This window comes from Podarcis erhardii, assembly GCF_964252035.2.
Source record: "Podarcis erhardii genome assembly, chromosome: 11".
Lineage (NCBI taxonomy): Eukaryota > Metazoa > Chordata > Lepidosauria > Squamata > Lacertidae > Podarcis > Podarcis erhardii.
Genome location: NC_138501.1, coordinates 47022426 through 47045711, shown reverse-complemented (window position 1 = coordinate 47045711; position 23286 = coordinate 47022426). Strand labels below are relative to the sequence as shown.

General features: G+C 46.2%; 1 protein-coding gene across 1 annotated transcript in view; it reads left to right on the top strand.

Annotated features, from left to right (window-relative positions):
• Nucleotides 1-286: 286 nt before the first annotated feature.
• Nucleotides 287-23286, top strand: part of MAPK4 (mitogen-activated protein kinase 4) — an 89611-nt gene continuing 66611 nt past the window's right edge. Inside the window, exon 1 of the mRNA XM_081881512.1 lies at nucleotides 287-551. The gene's annotated coding sequence lies outside the window, so the exon portion shown is untranslated. The remainder of the gene's footprint in view (nucleotides 552-23286) is intronic.

Here is a 23286-nt window from a genome sequence, read left to right as displayed (position 1 = left end):
CTCATTTCTTCTGCCCCCCCCCCTTTGCACATAAGAGCCTCTCACTGTTCTTGCACCCTTGAACCAGCTGCTGTCTTCCCTCCCTCCCTCCTTCCTCCTCCCTCCCACTTCCCTGCCTCCAACCGGGGACGGGGTGGGGGCGCAGCTGCGGTTGCAACCAGCCTGAGCTAACAGCAGGTGGCTGCCCAGTGACTGACAGCCCTTCCATGACGTCATGCAGGTGGGCAGGGCGCCGGGAGGCGTTCTTTTTGCATGACTATAGAGGCAGTGGCTGGTAAGTGACAGAGGGGAGCTTATCAGTACACAGAGAGAGTGAGTGGAAGGAGGGAGGGAGGGAAGGAAAGACAGAAAAGAAAGCCGAGCTCTCGCTCTCGGTGTGTGTGTGTGTGTGTGCGTGCGCGCGCGCTTCTGTCTCTTTATGGCAGGTGCTTTTAAATATGAAATGCACCTTAGGTGAGGCTTCCCTGCGAGAAGGGAGATAAGAGATCAGGACCATCCTTCCTGCCTGGGCTCATTCAGCTGGCTGGGCTTCTCCCCCCCCCCCCCAATAGGTGAGTAGCTCCATTCTTCCTTCCACAGGGATGCTGGTTCTCAATTAGTTCCGAGGAGCCTGTGTATATGTGCGCGCGCGGCTGCCTGATCTGCGCTCAGGAAGAAAAGGATCATAATAATAATCAATGAAATGAAATCCATAGCCAAGAAGATCCTGGAGGGGCATATAAAGGAAAAGGAGGGGGCGAAGGAAGGGAAGAGATCCGGAGGGGTTTTGCTCGCCTCTGCGCCTCTTTTTACCGGTCCTATAAAGAACGCTCTCCTTCTCATTGTCCTAGAGAGAGGGGGGTGGGGAGCTGGTCCTCCGCCTTTTAGTCCTAGCCGGATTGTTCCAGGGGGGTGGAGGGGAGCTGGTGGAGGCATCGGCTGCTGCCTTGGCTGCCTGGGGTTCTTTCAGGACAGGGTGATGGGAGGGAGCGAGCGAGGGGAGGCGAGCAGCAAAGAATGAATGACGAGACGAGTTTGGCTGGGGAGGCATCTTTTCCTCGCTCTCGCTCCCTTTTTCTCTCCACTGCCAGCATCCGAGCTAGGCAGCCCCGATCCTTTTTGCGCGTTTTGGTTGGGAGGAAGCCCCTCTTAATTCAGAGGGTCTTGATTTTAATTAGCCCCTCCTAATTCAATGGGACTTAACTCCCCAACTCAAAAGCGCGCAGAATGGCAGCTTTGGGGATTGCTTAACCGTGGACCTGGGAGAGAATGTATTGTTGCGTCTGTGAAAGGCAATGTCTTTCTTTCTTTCTTTCTTTCTTTCTTTCTTTCTTTCTTTCTTTCTTTCTTTCTTTCTTTCGCCCCTTCCCCTCTTGCTCTGTATTGCACTGAACCAGGAGATTTGCACTATTGCCCTCCTTGCGCCAAGTGGGTAGGCGCCGGAAGAGGGTTTTCCCCGGGGCCACCTTTCCACTTCGGATTCTGATGCTCGCTTAGCGCTGGGTGAGCAGGTGGGAAAAGAGGCGAGGCGGCGCACCCAAGCGAAAGGGCTGTCGCTCAGTGGTAAAACATCTGATTTGCGTGCAGAAAGTCCCAGGTTCAGGTCCTTGGTTTCTCCAGGTAGATAGACGCATGTCACAGTTCCTGGATAGCCGCTGCCAGCCAGCAATAAATATTGACTGGCTTTTAAAAATCACATCACAAAGTCCAGTCTGAACAAGAATAAAATATTATTTGTACCTTTCACAACCGAAGTGAGAAAGACTGTAGCTCAGTAGCTCCAAGTAGAGCTGGGAATGTTCCTGTCTGGAACTCTGGAGAACAGCTGCCAGTAGACAATATTGAACGAAATGGATCAATGGTCTGTTTCAATGTTTAATACTAGGAGCCCTAAGGAATATGACCAGGATCCTTTTCACATGGTCTTGCATCCTCCTTTCCTAATTCTTTAGCCTTTACTATGCCATGAAAGCTGGTGATGGATGTTGGCATCTGTCTGTCTCGAGAGCAATGGAGTGTGCCTCGAGGGGTGAAGTCAAACCACTGAGTTAGCAGTGCCAAAGTGACCTTCCTGGGGTGCAAGCCTGGGCAGGGTGTGAGGAGGTCCTGGGCTGCCCAGACGACAAGACCCCACCCCCTGGCCTCGCTGATGTGGTCCAAAGGAAAGCAGAGTGATATGTTTGGCACCAGCTTGGCTTGCAGGAGTTGCGTACAAGGTGCCATCCAACTGCTTTAGGGACTCCACTTCGGATTTGTGATGCCTGGCAAGGCAGCACAGGTTTAGGACCAGAGTTTTCCTTCTAAATGGACTGCCTTCTCAGGTGGATGAGCCCCATTTGCCCCTCACTTCCCTCTACAGCACATGCAGAAACCACCCTCCTCTTGACTGTTGGGACTCCACTATGGGTCTCCATTTCCAAGGCAAGAAGGTGACTAGCTGTATGTTTTCTTGGACACAACAATAGTGTATTGCAGGGACTGGGATACACGATAACGACCTGATTCAAGAAAGACTGCTAATGGCTTGGGAGTTAACAGTGCAGTCGTAGGTAAAGGTAAAGGGACCCCTGATCATTAGGACCAGTCATGGCCGACTCTGGGGATGCGGCACTCAACTTGCTTTATTGGCCGAGGGAGCCGGCATACAGTCATGTGGCCAGCATGACTGAGCCGCTTCTGGCGAACCAGAGCAGCACACGGAAACGCCGTTTACCTTCCCGCCGGAGTGGTACCTATTTATCTACTTGCACTTTGACATGCTTTCGAACTGCTAGGTTGGCAGGAGCAGGGACCGAGCAACGGGAGCTCACCCCGTCACGGGGATTCGAACCGCCAACCTTCTGATCGGCAAGTCCTAGGCTCTGTGGTTTAACCCACAATGCCACCCTAAACCATGTCTATTCAGAAGTTAATTCCCACCAAGTTCAATGGGGAAGTGGGTGTAGGGTTGCAACCTTAGAACAATGTAGGGGTGAACTGGGACTTTGCTGGTTCAACACTAAGCTCTGTGCTGAGCATTTTTCCAGTGGTCTGGGGGAATGAGCTGTTGGCCCCAGCAATTCATCTGCACTTCTGGGAGGCAGTTCTGGGTTGCTTGACAGCAGTGGGACTTTCCCCAGTCTGCAAAATTCATTAGTCCTTCTTCACGTCCTTCTTGAGTGGTTTTACCTGGCTGGAATGTGTCCTTTTGTTCACCTGGATGGAGGATAGAGAGGTCTGTTTAGGAACCAGCCTACTGTATGAAGATAACATTTACATTTGCTGCTGGACTCACTTTTGCCTCTGCCCCTGCTCCCCAACGGAAGGTTGCCAAGAAGGGAGTGGGTCCCTCTGTGTGAAAAGATCCCCCACTTGAGCTGTAGATTCAGGGGCAGTCTACCTCTGAGAGCAAGTTGCTAGGGAACAAGATCAGGAGCAGTCCCCCATGCCCTTATCTCAGTTTGCTTCTTGCAGATCAGTTCTCACACCCCAGTGCCTAAGCAAATGTGTTCAGCGAGGTTACCCATGAAAAAAGTTAAATAAATGCACACCTGTATTTCACGTGGGACCTGACAGGTATTGTACAGACATTAAACAGGAATCAAATTGCTTATGAAGTTGGCTGCAGACACACCAGGCAGCAGTTTTAAAGAAGTCAAGTCGCTGCTGCTTACCGGGAGGGAGAGTGGAAGAGGCGAGGTTGCAAGGAGGTCAGCGCTGTGCAAACTCACTGGCAGAACCCCTGGCAATTCCACAGCACCAACCAGCCCTTTGCCTTGTCCATCCCACTCTCTGCCTGGTAAGCAGGTCTTGAGGTCAGGTGAGTGTCATTGCCCAACTGCACCACCTGCCACTGTGTTTGGCTTGAGGTCAGGTGAGTGTCATTGCCCAACTGCACCACCTGCCACTGTGTTTGGCTAGAGGTAGCCAACATGGGCGCTCTGTTGAACTGCAGCTCCCATGTCACTCCATGTTGCCCTGGACTAGGGCCACAAGGGTACCTTAGCAAGCAGAGACAGGGTGGGCACCTGACAGAGTGGGCTCTAATCCATGAAAGCTTCTGCCACCACGAATCTTTCAGATGCCACAAAGGACTACCTTGTTCTTTCTGCAACAGGCAAATGGGCACCACAGGCTTGCAAGGAATACTGGACTAGGTTGACCTCACTGTGCTCTGGCAAGCACTTCTTACGTTCAGAGGCCAGAATGTTTATGCATTGACTCCTGAGTATGGGACCTTTGCTTTTATAAATGAAATATATATATAAGCAGACCTCATGGGGATTCTGTTTCGTTTTTCAAAGCAGACAACACAAGCCATCAACTAGTTTCAACATTCCTGTTGCATTGGCGGCTCCCAGACCACTCACACCCCTGTCTCTCTCTCTATATGATGTCTAATCCTCTCTCTCTCCCCCCCCCCCGCCCTTGCTATAAGCCTGCTTTGCTTGCACATCATTGTTTTTTCTTTGCTGGCTCTCCTGCGCTTTAAAAGCCAGCGCTCCTATAAAACCAGACCTGATGCCTACAGCGTACGAATGCTTCTGTTGCAAATACAGTAACTGATTTACATTTGTATGAATGAATTCTGTTATGCTGTAAGTGTACGTAGCAGCTCGCCCATTGGCTGAATGCATCCTTTGCTGTGCTCATGCTTTCAGATCTACAGAAGAAGCCCTTTTGGTAGTCACCGCACCTAGTGAGGTCTGTGCTGGAGGGGGCTGTGGGAGTGTGTTCTCTGTGGTTGCTCCACGCCTGTGGAATGACCTTTTGTCAGAGGTATATCATGCTCCAACACTGCTGCTTTCATTTCATCAGATGCAACTCTTTACCCAAGCCTTTGAGGAGTACCAGGAGATGGAGAGTCTGGGACTGCCTCATTTAGCTGCCGCCGCCTATGTTTTTTAGTGTGTTTCCACTGCAGTTTGATGAATGTTGTGTTTAGTCCAGCTTATTATTATTATTATTGCCAGTGTTGGTTTTCAATGCCTATGCATTTACCTTCCTAGGACCTTTGAGCCAAAGGTGGATTATAAACACTTGTAATAAACAGACAGGTTTCCAAGGGAGCAACCTGTTTATTGAACATTCATTCTGTTTGATTTGTGGGGAGATTTGACGATGTTGGCTGTTTAAGGAGCATTCGTTCTGATTTGTTTCCGGGGAGGTTAGTCAACATGGTTTCAAACCATTTCCCCATGGCTTTCCTTACTGTAAACTTTGGAGGAAGAGGGGTTGTTGCGCAAGGCCTCCCAATGATCTTTGAGTTCGCAAACCTGAATTTGCTGCCAGGGGACTGGATCCCACCTGAACATAGTGACAGTCCGGAACTGTGTGGGTGGACTGAGAACATGACACCACACTCACCAAACCAGCACCCTTTGTATGCACCCAGGAGCATGGGATTTGGATGCTGTTGCATGGCTACTGATGCACAAACTCTATTGATATTGGTCTCATTGACAAGCTGCCGGATACAAATTTGCCACTTAAACTGATAAAGTAGCAAGGTACTTACCGTATTTTTCGCTCTATAAGACGCACCAGACCATAAGACGCACCTAGTATTTGGAAGAGGGAAAGAAAAAAAATATTCTGAATCCCAGAAGCCAGGACAGCCAGCGGGATCGCTGGCTTATGGGATAGCCATGCGCAGCCTCTCCCGGGCAAGGGGAGCCTTCATCCCCTGCCCGGGAGAGGCTGTGCATGGCTAAGGCTCCCCCAAGAGCCACGCTCCCTTAAAGAGTGCGCGGAGTGTGTGTGCAGCTTTTGGGGGGCTTTTCCTCAGGGAAAAACCCCCAAGAGCCGCACACACGCTCCACACGGCTCTTTTTTTTTAAAAATAATATTTATTGGTATTTCAAAAAGTTACAAGAATAAAAAAGAAAGAAAAAGACAAACAGAAAATACAAAATACAAAAATAAAAATAAAAAACAATTAAGAACAAATCCATCTTTCCATATCTTATCTATCATTTGCTTGTTTCCTTGACCTCCTCACACCTCCCTTTTTTGTATTCTAGTTCATTAGTTGTTTCAGCAAATCCTTTCCTTCTTTGTTTTTTCTTACTAATTTATCTTAATATATTGTAACTTTACATTCTGACCTGTTAACAATCCATTTTTACTTAATCCTTTATAACATTACTGCTAAAACCACATAGCTTTATTCCAGCATCCTTGTAACATTCCTTAATTTTACAATGTTTCTGTAGATAGACTTTAAATTTCTTCCAATCTTCTTCTACCGATTCTTCTCCCTGGTCTCGGATTCTGCCAGTCATTTCTGCCAGTTCCATATAATCCATCACCTTCATCTGCCATTCTTCCCGGGTGGGTAGATCTTGTGTCTTCCAATACTTTGCAATAAGTATCCTTGCTGCTGTTGTAGCATACTCCACACGGCTCTTTAAAGGGAGCACTGAGCAGAGCCTCCCGTCTGCATTCGCTTCATAAGACGCACGCACATTTCCCCTTACTTTTTAGGTGGGGAAAAGTGTGTCTTATAGAGCGAAAAATACGGTATGTGCACCCCAAACTTAAAAGGAGTTTACTTGCGGCAGATACATCCCATTTGTGGCACACAGATTTATGATAAATTCCTCAATAGCAACTGTGCTAGTCTGCCATGGCAAGAAGCAGAGAAGAAACTCAAGACACCGCCCCCCCTTAAAGACTGCTATATCTGACTATAAGATCTAGTGTGGAGTAGTGGATAGCTTGTCACACCAGAATTGGGAAGATGAATTCAAATCCCCTCTTGACTCTTGGGTAGCCTTGGACCAGTCTCTGCCTGACCTACTTCACAGGGTTGTTGTGAGGTTTAAATCTGGGGGTGTTGAGGAGAAACATATATTCTACCTTGAACTCCTTGGGGGGTGGGAAACGTGAGATGCAAAGGCAATAAATAATTGCTAGACACTTGTAACCGGAGAACGGGAAGCTTAGTTCAAACCAGCCTCTGAAATTTGGGCCCAGGTGCAGATTTCTGCTGCTTACTGCTTCTTAGTCCTTGTTGACAGACCGCAGTGCGAGAGTGACAGTGAAAAACATTAAGTGCTGGAGTTATGTCAAATTTCAGTAGTGCAGGGAGGTAGTTTTGTGCCTGGACTTTGTGCTCTTAATTGTGTCACCTTTAGGCAGGTGTAGGGAACATAGGAAACTACCCTGAACACAGGCAGAATACTGGTCTGGCTAGCTTGGCATTGTCTCCACTGACTGGCAGCTGCTGTCCAGATTTTCAGGCAGGGACATTCCCAGCTTTACCTGGAGAGAGGAGGGAGATTGAACTCAGGACCATCTGCTTACAAGGCACCCGCTCTGTCACTGAGCTGCTGTTCTTCTCCACTCCATACGTAACCCTTTGCTTGTGAAACATGCAAATAATATTTCTTTCCATGCTTTGCTACCCTATGGGAGTTTTACTTGCGTTGCATTGAAAAATATTTCAAGAATTGCTTTTAGGATAGGTTTTTTTAATTAAAAAAGGTCCACTTTTTGAAAAGAGGGTGACAAGAGGACAATTAATTTTGTTAACATGCCAGCATTTGAGACTAGGTTATGTCCAATTCCCACAGAAAAGGTCTTAGCACTAGTATAGCTCTTAGTACTATTGTCCCCGCAACTACAAAAAAAAAAAAAATTGCTCTCCTGTGTTGCTGTTTGGAAGCTTTCTAAGTCTGAAAATGGCTAAAACGATCGCTGTTCCATGTGTGTGAATAGCAAACAAAATAGCAGATGAAATCGAAATTAACTGGCGTTCTAGTCTAAGCTGCCTAACTATGGTTTTTTTTTTTAGTTTTTTTTTTTTAAGTGTGCTAATATTAAGCTGAGTTATCTGGGTTCGGCTTTCACTTGTTTGGCCTTTTTCTGGATATGCAAAGCTAGCGACCAAATCCTCTTAAATAAATCTTCATCAGTGTCTCTTAGAAAGCGCAGCCCAGTTTGCAAGAAAGTCGATTATATCACCGCTCCTGTGAAGGAGTCCTCCTGGACGCTTACATATCAATGCTTGACTGCACACCATGGGTTCAGAGCCCTGTACAAACATGGATCGCAACAAGGCTCCTGTGACAGCTGTCAGTGTTGCAAGCCTTGTTTTACAGACATTTTGGAAGGTGAAATGTCTTGCCTGAGGCTATACTGGGGGTGGGTGGGGGGAGAGAAAGCAAAATTGATGGAAGTTAATCTCCACCAGTGATTCGCAAGCAGTAGGGCAGCCATGGTGGCATGAGGTGTTTAGAAGAGGTACCGGTAGTTTTGATGTCCCAGGGAAGGGAGAGGTCATCTGATGGGGCATGGCAATGCCAAATTTAGCATGCCCACAGCTAGCTCCCACTTACCTCCTTACTTCCAGCCAGTCTGGGAGGGAGGTGGCAATAGATGTCAGCTTTCTCTCCCTCCTCCTCTCTGTCAGTCTTGTCCTTGCAGAACTCAAGAGGGAGGAGGATGGGGAGAAAGCTAGAATTAGTTTTGAGTATATTGGACTCCATGACATTCATGTAGGAAAGTCCTGCCCAATACAGATAGGTGTTAAATGTTGAGAAGGCTTGAAGGAACGTAAGAAGAAGAAAATTACAGGGACAGAACTACCTAAAATGTATAGAAACGTATTTATGTATGCTGCTACAGAGGCAAGAATGTTACTTGCCCCAAAGTGGAAAGAAGCAGAAGTCTCAGCAAAGAAAGAATGGATATAAGAACAAGAAATCAAGATAATATTTATATATATATAAAAGAATGGAAATGGTCTGTTAAATATTTACAGATAAAACCACTGGCAGGAGTATTGTAAAAACCTGCAGTTTTATATGAGTGCAGTGGAATCTTGGTTGTTGAATGTAATCCATTCTGGAAGATCGCTCGACTTCTGAAACGTTTGACAACCAAGGCACAATTGCCGGTCAGCAAAATCCATTGGGAAAAAATGGAGAAATGCGCCTCGGAAGCTGTTCGATTTCCGAGGTGCGTTCAAAAACGGAAGCGTTCACTTCTGAGTTATCAGCGTTCAAAAGCCAAAACGTTTGACTTCCGAAGTGTTCAACAACCGAGGTTCCAATTTATATATTTGAAGAAGATGAACAAATGAGTAAATTAAGTTAATTTGGATATGCAGAAGATATTAGAAACAAATTTAAGGAACCGCAGAAAGAGGGGGAGGGAAGTCAAGTTTTGAAATGTCAAAATGATTGTAAAAGTAGTGAAATGTATAAAATTAGTGAAATGTATAATCAGTGGCGTAGCGTGGGGGGTGCAGGGGGGGCCGGCCGCACCGGGCGCAACATCTGGGGGTTAGGGAAACCCATGGGTTAGGGGGCGCAAATCCACGGGTTAGGGGGCGCAAATCCATGGGTTAGGGGCGCAAATTACTTGCCTTGCCCCGGGTGCTGACAACCCACGCTACGCCACTGTGTATAATTGCCCATCTAGTCCAACATCCTGTTCTCACAGTGGCCAAGCAGATGTCTGTGGGAAACCTGCAAGCAAGACCTGAGCACAAAATCACTCTCCCTTCCTATGGTTTCCAGCAACAGGTATTCAGTAAGATATTCAGGTATTCAGCCTGTACCCATGGAGGCAAGTCAGCAATGTCTAGGCAACACAATGACCATATACACACATAATAGACAATCTTTATAGAATTCCTTGAAACCATAACAAGTACAAAATGAAATCTTTAGTCTCAAAGTCTCTGATAATCTTTAAATGAAGCAAGGTACCAGACTTTGTATGATGAAAGACAAAGCTATGAAGCTTTGTATATTCAGCAAATATGATGTCCAACGCTGAGCAGTGATTCTGGATATTGGCTACTGTTTCATAGAATTCTTCGTCAGCGTGGTGGGAGGATATAGAATTGCTTCATAAACTGATTTTTTTTTTAACAGAAGATGACCTGCGTGACATATCACTTTACAAAACTTATAATCTATAATACAAAGAGTAATGAAAAAGAGTAAATACCCCATCTTCATTTAAAGATTTTCAAAGACTTTGAGACTAAAGATTTCATTTTGTACTTGTTATGGTTTGAAGGAATTCTATAAAGATTGTTTGTTGCGTATGTGCATGGTCATCGTGTTGCCTAGACGTTGCTGACGTTCTCTTTGCAACACAGGGGTTTGTTTGCCTACTTACCCATGGAGGCAAGAGCATAGCCATCATGGTTAATAGCAATCCATAGTCTTATGCCCCATGGAGTTGTCTAATCCTTTTTTTTAAAAAAAACCATTCAAGTTGGTGGCCATGACTGCCTCCCGTGGGAGTGAGGGCCATAGTTTAACCATGCACTGCCTGAAGTTGCTATCCACATCAATTTTGTATCGGCACAATCCTTGATAATTGCAGGTGTTCATGTACCGTGCTTTTAAATTATGTTCCTGTAGTATGGGGGAGTTAATGGGAGGACACCAAAAGTGGACTTTGCAAGCCTTTCTTGTTGCTAAGAGACTTTGCCCACCATCTGTTACGTAATGGTCTGAGGACCTCGCTGCCCTGGCTATATATGTAGGATGCATGTACTGATAATATTATTACTCATACACTTTTTTATTTTCTTCTTCTTTCCCTCCCTTCCGTTGTTAAATCTGCAAAAATAAAATAATAAAAATAAAAAGCTTGCACTGAATCCAGTGAGTCAGCCAGGGCTACACTATACCACACTGTAGAAGATAAGGCTATTGATGATTTCTAGCTTTGACAGCTGGGTAGGACCTCCAGTGTCAGGGACTGCATGCCCCTCTGACTATCAGCTGCTGGGAAACACAAGTGGGGAGAGAACTGGCTTTGTGAGAACAGGATGTTGGACCAGATGGGCCTTTGAATCATAGAATCATAGAATCATAGAGTTGGAAGAGACCACAAGGGCCATCGAGTCCAACCCCTGCCAAGCAGGAAACACCATCAGAGCACTCCTGACATATGGTTGTCAAGCCTCTGCTTAAAGACCTCCAAAGAAGGAGACTCCACCACACTCCTTGGCAGCAAATTCCTTGACAGCTCTTACTGTCAGGAAGTTCTTCCTAATGTTTAGGTGGAATCTTCTTTCTTGTAGTTTGGAACCATTGCTCCGTGTCCGCTTCTCTGGAGCAGCAGAAAACAACCTTTCTCCCTCCTCTATGTGACATCCTTTTATATATTTGAACATGGCTATCATATCACCCCTTAACCTCCTCTTCTCCAGGCTAAACATGCCCAGCTCCCTTAGCCGTTCCTCATAAGGCATCGTTTCCAGGCCTTTGACCATTTTGGTTGCCCTCCTCTGGACACGTTCCAGTTTGTCAGTGTCCTTCTTGAACTGTGGTGCCCAGAACTGGACACAGTACTCCAGGTGAGGTCTGACCAGAGCAGAATACAGTGGCACTATTACTTCCCTTGATCTAGATGCTATACTCCTTGGGTCTGATGTAGCAAGGATCTTCTTATAGGTAGCTGTCCAAGTACACTTCATACAGATGAATGACACAGTCAACGTATGAAATGAATACGACTAATTTTCAACTTGAATCGGTTCTCACCACGCTAGTACCTTATCTTCCAAAACTCGATCAGTCACATATGCCCGCAGAGAGGACAGAAGAAATTCCATTCCCCCAAATTTATTTTCCATGTTGATATGCGTAGCAGAAACCCAAACCACAATTCTAGCTGTTTTCATGGTGGATTTTATCTCTATCTAATCTCAATCTCAATCTCAGTCTCTGTGTGTGCAGATGGAGAAAGGGAGAGAGTAGGGTGGAATGCTGTTTTGGATAAGAACATAAGAAAATGCACAGTCATAGGTTTGAGCCCCACACTGGGCCAATGATTCCTGCATTGTAGCGGGTTGAACTAGATGACCCTTGTGGTCCCTCCAAACTTTACAAATTCTATGATTCTATGTGAATTGTAGGTGGGTTCCCATGAGGCAAGACACAGTTATAACAGCAAGAACCTTTATGGAACAAATAGAACTGGACAACAGGGGCAAAGCAACTGCTTATATATATTTTTGAAGGCCTGGGCCACTCCCACTCCCATCGTGATTGGCTGTCTAAACTTCCAAGCTGCGAATCATGACTCAGAGTTTAAGGGCCAATGGCAGAGACCCAAATCCTGAAATGTTCTGTGATTGGATATTATGTATCAAATCAGAACACAGGGGCTCAGAATCCTTAGTCCAGACCAAGGGTCAGCAAACTTTTTGGCAGGGGGCCGGTCCACTGTCCCTCAAACCTAGTGGGGGGGCCGGACTATTTTGTTTTTTGGGGGAAGAACAAATTCCTATGCCCCACAAATAACCCAGAGATGCATTTAAAATAAAAGCACACATTCTACTCATGTAAAAACACCAGGCAGGCCCCACAAATAACCCAGAGATGCATTTTAAATAAAAGGAAACATTCTACTCATGTAAAAAACACACTGATTCCTGGACCTGCCGTGGGCCGGATTGAGAAGGCGATTGGGACAGATCCAGCCCCTGGGCCTTAGTTTGCCTACCCATGGTCCAGACTCAAGCTCAGGCAAACACAGACCACTGAATGCATAATACTATGAGAAACTGCAAATGTCCTCACCAGCACCCTTGTGGAGAAAAGTTGTGAGAAACCATAGAAACAGCTTGGTCCTTTGTGCTGCCCACTATACTGTACTCCACATACCCAAAGATTTATGCTATGGAATGACTACACAGAAGAAGCAACAGTTATTACTGATAGGCGACCCCGGTGGACGAGCCCCATCTGCCTCTCACTTCCCTCTACAGCACATGCAGAAACTGACTTCTTGACTGTTGGACCTGTTAGAATTCCTGCTCCATGATTGCAGTCATGGGATTGTTGTCTATCATATGACGGTATATGTTTTGACTCCACAGAGTGGGAAGTGATGGAGACAAGATGTTTGTGTTACTGTGTTCCATGAAGTGGGACTATTGTCCTTTGTTCTTTTTCTCTTTGCTGTCTGATGCTAGAGAGAGAGGAAACCATGTTGCAGTGCTCCGTGTGTGTTTATATGTAAATAAAGTCGATTAGCCAAAATGCTGAGTTGCTGGGGTCTTTTAAGCAAACTGCGAAAACTCTGAGGATCCCTAAGTGTGCCGGTGTCGGTTGGCATCGGTCGCTGTTATGTTCGGGCTGAAGAAAGCTTTTGAAGCTCCCAAACGATTGACCAGGAGGGAGAGAACATGCCAGTCGGGCATGTGTCTCTACCAGGGTCCTACTCGAGTGTAGACTGAGCTCCTGACAGGATCCACTATTGGTCTTGTTCATGCAATGTGCCGGAGCCTGTGTTTAGGTGCAGGGGAAGTCCCTAACTTACTGAGGGTTTTTTTTTTTTTATAATATTTATTGAACATTTTCAAATATAACAGAAAAAAGAAAAAAGAAAAATAAAACATCCATTTTATAACCTTATTTTCATTAATATCCTTTCAGGACTTCCCCGCCCCACCCCCTTTTGTATTCCAATTCCTTCAAATAGATTCAGCAAGTTCTTACCCCAAATTTTAAACTTATTATGATTAACCCAATGTTAACAATGTTTTTCCATCCCCTAAAATCGACCCCGCTCCCTTCCACGAGTTCCCCTCTTTAATATGCAAGACAGATTAAAATAAAAAAGGAAAGAAAAAAGAATAAAGTATAGTTTAACACCCTTTGGATTCCAAATCCCCCCCCCTTTCCCGGTTGCGTTCCCCAATGTCCATCAATGCCTGCTGTCATCCTGGAGATCCCACATCTAGGCCAAAATCCTTCACAAGTCCACTTTGCCATCTTTTTAGAAGTCTTTGCCGCCTTTTTGGTCATCTTTAATTTCGAACGTCCAATCTTGGAAGAACTCTATCTCAAAAAGGTCCATTTTTTCCATCCAGATCTCTATATTTAAGAGCAAAAACTCCAATCTTGTTTCTTTAGGCCTTTCAAATCTGGATGTCCCAAATGTTCCCACTTCTAACTTTGTCCAATTCTTATTGTTCATGTTGTTCTTGTTATTCTCTCTCCTCTGTTTCCTCTAGTTTCATTTCCTACTCCCCTGCAAAAATGTTCTAATTCCAAAAGCTTCTAAATCCTCTACAGAGGCTTTGTTATTCAGGAACCAAACTTTACGTCAAGTCCCTTCCATTCTTCAATAGATAAATCTATTGTCTCCTTTAGTGTAGAGACCTCTGTAGACAAAATAGTGTTCCATTTCTGCAGTTTCCCAGGAGATAAAAAGTCCTATTCAAATTCCATACCAGCAATACTTGTAGTGTCCCACAGCCCCTCTAGAGGGATTATAGTAACTCAGTTTCCTTCCAGATCACACCCAACAGTCAGAGTAACTTGTTATTCCTTATTTTAAACAGTTAATATCCAATTTGTAACGAATATAACCGGCAAAGTCCTCGTAACAAAGTTCTCTTTTTATTCTTCAGCTTTGACAGCTCCTTTGACAGCTGTCAAAGCCGCTTTTGCTCCTCTCCCGGCGCTCTCGCGAATCACTCCCAGCTCCCGGGGGGGGGGTTGCCTTTTAGCTCACATTCTACTTTTCTCCTCCAGCCCAATCTTATAGTTTTCCATCGTGAAGTTAGTAACTTTATCAAAATATGGTAGCACTCGATCTTAGTTGTCAAATCCTTTGCTTTAGATCCTCTACAACCGGGGGGAGACTGACTTCCTTTTTGCACCTCCCCCGCTCGCTCCGAATTTAATTCCCCCCCCTTTTTAAGTCCAGTTTCCAATTACTCACGGGTTGTTCTTTTTGATCCAAATTTTCAATAGAAGAAGTCAGCGCTCTCCGCCGGATGGCATGCGGCTTCGCTCGGTAGGGGAAGCGGAGGACTCATAGCACCACACCCCCCCCCCCGGCACCCGCTCCGTAGCCTTTAAAAAGGCTCCTTCGCGGGTCGGGGGGCGCAAATGGTGCCCGCCGAGTCACCATGCCCATGGGTTTCAGCGCCCATGGTTTTTGAGGGTCCCCGCGTCGCCGGCGCGGTAGAACCCAGCCCCTGCCGAGCAGGCTCCCTCCGGAGCTCGGAGGGAGTCCGCCATTCGGCGATGGCGCCAACCCGGAAGTCTGACTTAACTTACTGAGGGTTTGAGACCCATCGGCTCCCCTCACCTGGTTTAACTGGCCATTAGAATCCGTTCCCAAGGTGTGGCCTGTTGGGAAACTGTGTACATGCAGCTACTCACACAGAGTCAATTAAGATTTGGCAGACAGCCAGAAGGCAATCTGAAGGAGTAAGTCTGCCTGGTGATAACAGAGACATGGAGACTGCTCCCTGATTGGTCAATCTCTCTCAAGGGAGTGATAATTAATGGCCTACTAACTGGAATGTGTCCGTTCGAGAGTTCAGTGGTTCAGTGTGTCAGTGAGTATAGGAGTTGTGAGTCGTGTCAGAGAGAGCTAGCAAAAGATCCGTGTTCTGTTCCTGTAAATAGTCCACTATATATAATAAACACCTAACTACAAGTTCCTGGTTCCTGCTTCGTCTATCCTGTCTGCAGCCAAGTTGCCAATTGCTTCTGTGGATTCTGCGTTTACTCTGCTAGGTCTGGCTAAGGTCCTGCAACTAGTCAGAAACTTGCGAAACACCAATAGGTTTTACCAATATGGCCACTGTGACCTACTGACAGCTTCTAGGAGCCACAGATGAGAGCTGAGTGCAGGTTGGGGATCAAAGGTGGACAACCTACCCCAGAAGGAGCACAATGTGTCCCCTTATCAGAGGTACTACCCCTCTTTTAAGACCCTATAAACCCCTGAGGCATCTTGGCAGGAAAAAGAACACTTCTCATGCACCCCTACTAAAGAGGGTATTTGGAGCAGGGGTTTATGTGGAAGATCTTAAGAAATGTAATTGCAATTATAAATGGCGTTTTTTAAAAAAATTCCCCTTTGTCTGCATGCCTGATGAACCCATGGTGAGCATTCTTTGCAAAACCAAGTATGCAAAGCAGATTGAAAACGAGGAAGGAGAAAAATGGTAGATAGTTCTGGATACTGCTCCAGTAGGGAAAGTAATTTTTAGCACATTTGAGTTAATTATTATTGGAAACCTTTCTTGCCACCCCACTGTCCTTTTTGCTCTGCTAAGTATGGGATTCTTGTACTCTTGGTTTTGTTTCATCTCCTTTTGCATGCCACCCACTGTGATTTTCACTACTCATTAAGTGAATTTCTCAGGCAGCTGGAACGCTAACTGGCATTTCTGAAGATTCCTTTCTCCCTTTGCCCCCCGAAAAGCAACTGTTAATTCGTGGCATCAAAAAAGACAATGAATTAATGAGGGCAAAATGAGTGAATGAAGGTGAGGATCAAAGATACCACAGAATGCAAAAGAAAAAAAAGGGGAGAGAAAAGTATCCTGATAACAGGACTACTAAGCGTGTTATGGGCCATACCCAAACTCAATTACTTGCCTATTTTGGATAGAGATAAATTAAAACAGGCTTTTAGCATATGGAAAGCTGTGCTAGTTGGCGACATATATTTTAAAATGAGTGTCGGGCTGCAAAGGAAGAGCCAAACACTATGCCTTGTTTGTTTGTTTGTTTATATTTATTTACTGTATTTATATCCTAACCTATTATCTAAGGGTGAATTATGGAGCTGGAGGAGACTCTTGAGAGTCCCATGGACTCTAAGAAGATCAAACCCATCCATTCTTAAGGAAATCAGCCCTGAGTGCTCACTGGAAGGACAGATCCTGAAGCTGAGGCTCCAATACTTTGGCCACCTCATGAGAAGAGAAGACTCCCTGGAAAAGACCCTGATGTTGGGAAAGATGGAGGGCACAAGGAGAAGGGGACGACAGAGGGTGAGATGGTTGGACAGTGTTCTCGAAGGTACCAGCATGAGTTTGACCAAACTGCGGGAGGCAGTGGAAGACAGGAGTGCCTGGCGTGCTCTGGTCCATGGAGTCACGAAGAGTTGGACACAACTAAACAACAACATTATCCAAGGAGCTCAAGCGGGTGTCCATGGTTCTCCGCTGCCTCGTGGAATCCGCACAACAACCCTGTGAAGTAGGTCACCCTGAGAGGCAGTGACCGCCAAAGGTCACCCATTGAGCTTCATGGCTGAATGGGGATTTGAACCCTGGTCTCCCAGGTCCTAGTCTGACACTCAAACCAGTGCACCACACTGGCTCCTTAAGTCTTGTACCTTTCAAGAAGAGCCTTAGGGATGTAGGAAGCTACCTTGTAGCAGGTCAGACCATTGGTCCATCTAAGAGAAGAGCCAGTGTGGTGTAGTGGTTAAGAGTTTTCCACACAGCAAATAGTTAAAAACTGTGGGATTTTGCTACTAGAGAGCCAGTGTGGTGTAGTGGTTAAGAGCGGTAGACTCGTAATCTAGGGAACCGGGTTCGCGGCTCCGCTCCTCCACATGCAGCTGCTGGGTGACCTTGGGCTAGTCACACTTCTTTGAAGTCTCTCAGCCTCACTCAGCCCACAGAGTGTTTGTTGTGGGGGAGGAAGGGAAAGGAGAATGTTAGCCGCATTGAGACTCCTTAAAGGGAGTGAAAGGCGGGGTATCAAATCCAAACTCTTCTTCTCTTCTACTACCTTAGTATTGTCTACACTGAATAGCAGCAGTTATCCACTATTTTAGGCAGGAGCTCTTTCCAAGTTGCATCTCGAGATGACAGGAATTGAACCTGGGATCTTCTGCGTGCAAGGAAGATGCTCTCCCATTTTGCGGTATCCTTTCCCTATTATGTCCATTGCACAAGTGGAAAACTGAGGGCGAGATGTACTTTAGAAGAAGATTAGAAAAATTCTTGGCTATTCATGAGCATGGTGGCTATTTCTCTTTCTGCTGTACTGACTAGGGGAGGATGGGTTATTGGTTTGTTTTCATTCCTGGTTTTTTATTGTGGATTTTGTGTTTTTTTAAAAAATCGTGCATTGCTTTGTTGTAAACTGCCTTGAGCTCTACGGATGAAGGGTGGTATACAAATTTAATTAATAAATAATAATAGCAGTGGCTCACCAGGGTTTCTGACAGCCCACCCTGAAGACATTGAGGTTGGACTTGGGACCTTCTGCATGCAAAGTACGGTACCTGTTCTGCCTTTGGACAATGGCCACTTCTTCCCTTTCCTAGCAAGCAAAGCCTTTACCCTTCCTCTGTGTTTTTCTCTGGTTTCTGGTGCTTTTTGATGTTCCCCAGAAAAGACTGTTGACACACTTATCTGAGAGGCTTGTGCATTTATTTTCTGTTTGCGCAGAGAGCAATTTAGGGTGACAGAACAGAGCAAGGCTCCGTGGCAGACTGGAGATGAGAAATACGTCCCGTCACCCCATGCATAATACATACACAATTACCTATCCAGAAGCCCTTCTGAAATGAGCTGTTTCAAAGCTGGGTTAGAGCTTCCGCTCTTCACTGATCCACAAAAGGTGTGCAGTCCTATCATCAACATCCAACATATTTAGAGCAAACTCCAATTGTACGGAGACATGGCCATGCCAACTTTGCTGCCTCCACTAAGTTCTTGAGTCGCCTCCATCTAAGTGTTGTGAAAGATGAACGGTTGCTTTCGCCTACCCCAGTTAACCCAGTCAGACCATTGGTCCTCCAAGCTAGTCCTGTCTCCACCGATGGACATCTGCTGTCCAGGATTTCACACAAGGGTCTTTCCCAGCCCTTCTCATACCCTCCAACGTTGCTCCGATGAGAATAGGGACATCCCATTCCATAACAATCATTTTAATATATATACCCCACACATCTTACTGGGTTGCCGTAGCCAGCAGCGTAGCGTGGGTTGTCAGCACCCGGGGCAAGGCAAGTAATTTGTGCCCCCTAACCTGGGGCAAGGCAAGTAATTTGCGCCCCTAACCCCTAACCTGCCGCCACTGCCAGCTTCTTCTTGCTGCTGCCTGGGCTGGGGTATTTACGGTAAGGTAGCCACGGCGGCAGCGGCGGGTCCGTGTCAGGTGATCTGGGGCGAGTTGCCGCTGGCGCTGCCGCCCAAACGACGCTGCTTGCCCGGAGGAGGAGGAGGGCAGAGAGGCAAGGAAAATCCAACATGGCCCAGCAGCTGCAGCAGCAGTGGCGGGGCTGTGAGGAGGGGCTGCCTGGTGCGCCCTCCGCGGCCCTGACAGCCGCTGCCTGCCGGACACCTTCAGCCCGGACCCGCGCACAGCTCGTCGGTTCTGCGAGACATGGGGTTCTGCTACAGCCTGCGCCCGAGGCTCTTCGGTGACTCCGGAGGCGGCGAGTGCACCCCCCACGCTACGCCACTGGCCGTAGCCCCTCTGGGCTGCTTCCAACATATATAAAAACATAATAAAAGATTAAACATTGAGAGAAAAAATCTTCCCTATACAGGATTGCCATTAGACGGCTCAGGGGTTGGAGAATGCCATACCCTCCAACATTTCTCCAATGAAAATAGGGACATCCTAAGCGTTGCTGGAGGAAGAGGAGTGCGGTGGGGGGGGTGTACCGCCCCCAGCAGTGCGATCCTGGCAGGGTGCCATCACGGCAGCCCCCCACCCGCACTGGGTGCCTCACTCCCACCTGCTCTCCGCCCCCCAGTGTCGGAACATGAAGCTCAGCCACTAATCCTAAGGAAAAGTGGGACATTCCAGGAACAAATCATAAACTGGGATGGCTTCTCTAAATCAGGGATGTCCCTGGAAAACAGGGACACTTGGAGGGTCTGCCTTCTAGGAGATGCCAGGGATTGAACCCGGATCCTCCAGCATGCAAAACAGAAGGGCGCACGCTACCTAAAAAAAACCATTGTGTGTTTGTCTGTGCCGTGTGGACATACTGAATGTGTGATCTCAAACTGTTCATCCAACTGCATTACTCATAGGTTCCCAAACCATAAAAAGGTCAAAGCTATAGTATACCTGAAGGAGCGTCTCAACCCCCATCGTTCTGCCCGGACACTGAGGTCAAGCGCAGAGGGCCTTCTGGCGGTTCCCTCCTTGTGAGAAGTGAAGCTACAGGGAACCAGGCAGAGAGTCTTCTCAGTGGTGGCACCCGCCCTGTGGAACACCCTCCCATCAGATGTCAAGGATATAAACAACTATCTGACTTTTAGAAGACATTTGAAGGCAGCCCTGTTTAGGGAAGTTTTTAATGTTTGAAGTTTTATTCCGTTTTTAGTCCTCTGTTGGGAGCTGCCCAGATGGGTGGGGTATAATAATAATAATAATAATAATAATAATAATAATAATAATAATAGTTGTTATTATGATTATGATGGTGACTGGTTTCCCCAAATATATGCTCCTAAGTAAAATGTAAAGTTTGAACTGCAACCTTCATGAAACAGCAGGTCACTTTTCTGTTCGCAGTGAAGAAAATGGGCTATAAGAAAAATCCCAGGCAATTATATTTCTTTAGCAGCCTAGCAAGCTGTGCACCTCCTTCCCAAAGCATAAAATAAAAGAGCTCTTATGCGTCTGGCCAAGGCCGGGAGCAATAAATTGACATTGGTGCCATACGCGATGGTTGGCGTGTTAGCTTTTGTCCATTGTTATAACTGCATTCTCCGTTCCTTATTTCCACTCACCTACGGCCAAATGCTATTTTATTCCCCTTGTCCTATTTACATATATGGACATTGTCTCCTCGAAACTGCCTGCAGCTCCACCAGCAAAAAAAATATAAAATAAGGATGCATCATTGCGGGAAACAAACAGGTTAGATTTGCAAAGCAATGGGTTATGGAAGACTGATCTCAAGGCTCAGGTGGATTTGCAGGCAGTTCTTCACATAACCTGGTCCCCAACCAAGTAGGGCTTTGAAAGTCACCACTGGCTGTTTAAATTGGGTCCCAAATCAATCAGTGGCCAATTCATCTATTTTAGGGTAGCCAGTTGCACATTGTCAAAAAAGAGGGCAAGCAAAATCAAACAATAGTTTAAAGGGGGATGTATATGGTAATTTATGGGTGTAGATTCAAATTATTTCTTTACCTATAAATTATCTTATGCAACACTGTAATTTAAATATAGTAGCTCTATAAAGCCTGTGACTAGGTGACATGTGTGTGTCTGTCTAGTCTGCTGATGCTGCAAACTGTGGATGGAGAACTTTGATGCCCTTCCTGTTCTCCATTTTTATGGTTCGCCAGCTTTAATGGACTGGACAGCCCTTCAAATAGAGGATTTTATTCATTTGTTTGTTTGTTCATCCATTCAACTAAATTCATATGCTGCTTGGTTGTAGTAAAACATCTAAGCAGTTTCCCAGAAGTATTAAAACAGATAATAACATTTAAAGATAACTAAAATTAACAGCAGTGAAGATTAAAGCATGTCAACAGCCATGTGCCTGGATGTTGTTGTTTAGTCGTTTAGTTGTGTCTGACTCTTCATGACCCCATGGACCAGAGCACGCCAGGCACTCCTGTCTTCCACTGCCTCCCGCAGTTTGGTCAAACTCATGCTGGTAGCTTCGAGAACACTGTCCAACCATCTCGTCCTCTGTTGTCCCCTTCTCCTTGTGCCCTCCATCTTTCCCAACACCAGGGTCTTTTCCAGGGAGTCTTCTCTTCTCATGAGGTGGCCAAAGTATTGGAGCCTCAGCTTCAGGATCTGTCCTTCCAGTGAGCACTCAGGGCTGATTTCCTTCAGAATGGAGAGGTTTGATCTTCTTACAGTCCATAGGACACTCAAGAGTCTCCTCCAGCATTATAATTCAAAAGCATCAATTCTTCGGCGATCAGCCTTTATTTATGGTCCAGCTCTCACTTCCATACATCACTACTGGGAAAACCATAGCTTTAACTATACAGGCCTTTGTTGGCAAGGTGATGTCTCTGCTTTTTAAGATGCTGTCTAGGTTTGTCATTGCTTTTCTCCCAAGAAACAGGCGTCTTTTAATTTCGTGGCTGCTGTCACCATCTGCAGTGATCATGGTGCCCAAGAAAGTAAAATTTCTCACTGCCCCCATTTCTTCCCCTTCTATTTGCCAGGAGGTGATGGGACCATTGGCCATGATCTTCGTTTTTTTGATGTTGAGCTTCAGACCATATTTTGCGCTCTCCTCTTTCACCCTCAATAAAAGGTTCTGTGCCTGGATAGACTTGCCTAAACAAAAATGTTTCAAGCAGGCACTGAAAAAAATAGAGCAAAGATGCCTGCCTAGCGTCAATAAGCAGGGAGTTCCAAAGTGGAGGTCCTACCACTCTAAAAGGTCACTTTCTTACAGCTGTGGAGCAAGTATTATGTGGCACCTGTAGCAATACTGATTCCACTGGAAACTGTAAGATATGGTATTGTGTGAACCTCCATAAGCTGTTTACAGTGGTTAATGGGCACTGTCTTCCTAGCTCCTAAGCTTAGCTCTTGTTTGTATACTGTTGCCTGCTCTTCCACACCTCTCATCCTGAACCCACTGATCATTTAGGAAGCATCTGCGTCTCACTAGAGTGGTGATACTATAGAGTTTCCTAGGAGGTGATGTATGGAAGTGAGAGCTGGACCATAAAGAAGGCTGATAGCCGAAGAATAGATGCTTTTGAATTATGGTTCTGGAGGAGACTCTTGAGAGTCCCATGGACTGCAAGAAGATCAAACCTATCTATTCTGAGGGAAATCAGCCCTGAGTGCTCACTGGAAGGACAGATCCTGAAGCTGAGGCTCCAGTACTTTGGCCACCTCATGAGAAGAGAAGACTCCCTGGAAAAGACCCTGATGTTGGGAAAGATGGAGGGCACAAGGACAAGGGGACGACAGAGGATGAGATGGTTGGACAGTGTTCTCGAAGCTACCAGCATGAGTATGACCAAACTGCGGGAGGCAGTGGAAGACAGGAGTGCCTGGCGTGCTCTGGTCCACGGGGTCACGAAGAGTCAGACACGACTAAACGACTAAACAACAACAGGTGATAGGAAACCCTGCATTTGGCCACTGGCATCCCTCCAATCGCTTTCACTTGGAGCAAGCAGAACTCTCCGCTCTTTAATGCCCACTCTTAATTACCAACCAGAACTACTTTGGGCAGAGATGAATAACTGTTCAAGCCCACCAAACACTCCCTGGAGATAGCGTGGTGTGGATAGCGTCATTATGCATTCTGATCACTAGGTGGTTTGGGACTATATCCAGATGAAGTAATGCTGGTGTTCTGTTCTTGCTTAAAGGAGAGACCATCAAGAACTGGCCAGCTTCTTGACTGGTATCTATCCCCTTGAGCTTTCCATAACACCAATTAAGGAAAACAGACTTGCGTGTTCAGACCTTTAAACCTCCCCCTTAAATAAATCCAGACAAGACTCAAATTTTTGTTTGATTTTTGGCAGAATTTAGGCCACAACTTTATTGACTACAGCATATGAGTGGTTGCATAGTCTCTGGTTCAACTAGCTCCCTGCCATGCAGGTAGCGCTGACCC